The following is a 1,584-nucleotide window of genomic DNA, read 5'->3' on the forward strand; positions in this document are numbered from 1 at the left end:
ATTGTTATTCTACGTAGTAATGGTTTGGTTAAGTTTCTTAAATTTCAAAAGTGCCAGTCCATCCTTTGTGGCCCAACAAAATATTTTCATAATAGAAAACAACAGCAATATCTTAATTTAAAAATTTATGGATTCCATGGTATTCTTCCACGTGAATTGCCTGACTTTGATGTCAAAATGTATTCAAGAGTTGTTTGTATGCATTTATAATGATTTCTGCAGAGTTTGTGATTTTTTTAATTTTATCTTATCTGTTGAAAAGAATAGTATAGAAATTAAAGATATTCCTGGTGCTTGTCTGAAAAAAAGTATCTATGTTTGTATAAAGTCCATAATCTATTTCATTGTCTTCTAGATATAATACTTTGAAGTCTACATTGTTTTATAATATATAGGTTCATTAATAAATGTGTCCTTTCAGATTACATTCCATATAGGAAAAGTTTAAGATTCCTTTTTCCTAAGTCCTTATATTATTTTATTTCTTTGGGATAAAAAGATAATGTTATCTAATTTCAAATTTTGTAAAGGTTATGCTATGTAAGGGCCTTTGAATGTGAAGGTTTAATACACTGATGTCAAACTAACCTTTAATTCTGTGAATTACAGGTTTTGTTACGCTTGTATTTTTGTAATCAACTTTTTCAAAACTGTTTTCCATTTCTTGCATTTTAAGAATGAAAAATATGGAATAATTCACAAATTTTCATACCATCCCTGTGCAAGTGCTATGTTAATCTCTGTATTGTTGTAATTTGTGGAGACTTGCTGCTGAAGCATGGAGTATCCTCTTAATTTAAGTAGTTAACAATGTAACCTTTATACAGGCATATATCCTTGGTTGCCTATTTGTAACAAGGAACCTTTATTGTTCCTAAATATGCTATTGATCTTATTTCTATAAATTTCTATGTATAGTGGAAAAAATTTATATTGTTTGGTCGATTGCTCACATTTGCCATTTTTTGTCAATGACTATTTTGTCGTTTTCATTTTAAATTTGACCATATTTTGAAGCCTTTATAGCTAAGTCCAAAGGTAATGGCTTTTCAAGTACTTATTTATCAACTGAGTTAGCTTTGTGGAGCTAATGGATTCAAAGTAAGCCTTGCTTAAAAGCTACTTCTAAACTTCTGCAGGTTAAAATTTCCTAAATGAGGTCTCAGTGGTACAAATGTCTTTCTGACCCATTACCCTTCTTCCATGTAGGAACAGACCAACCAGAATATCTTACCCTGACAGCATAGATTGTCTTACTGGAACAAAACTAATCTTAGTTACAAGGGTTCATAGAGAGATGAACACTTCAGACCTAATTGTTCAGAATAGAAGGTATTTTATCAAAATATAATTGTTAATTATTCCTATTATTTCAAAAGTAGCTAAAGCCAAGAAGGTGAAAAAATGTTCATATTCATGTTTACCTAATATCCTGGCCTGTCTACCATCCAACCAGGCAGGAACTTATACTAGTGACTTTCTATCACCAAATATTTCCATAGCTCCTGGAGAAGTCCATATGTTTTTCCTCGATATTAGGCCTTAAATTGGTAATGTTTTAATCAAAGTGTTTCCTCTTGCCTC

At 30.8% G+C, this 1,584-nt stretch overlaps 1 pseudogene; it reads right to left on the reverse strand.

Moving 5' to 3' along the window:
- Positions 1-680: 680 nt before the first annotated feature.
- LOC138811442 (U6 spliceosomal RNA) lies at positions 681-780 on the reverse strand (annotated as a pseudogene).
- Positions 781-1,584: the final 804 nt, after the last annotated feature.

Source organism: Dipodomys merriami, unplaced genomic scaffold, assembly GCF_024711535.1.
Source record: "Dipodomys merriami isolate MVZ:Mamm:240054 unplaced genomic scaffold, mDipMer1.0.p SCAF_529, whole genome shotgun sequence".
Taxonomy (NCBI): Eukaryota; Metazoa; Chordata; class Mammalia; order Rodentia; family Heteromyidae; genus Dipodomys; species Dipodomys merriami.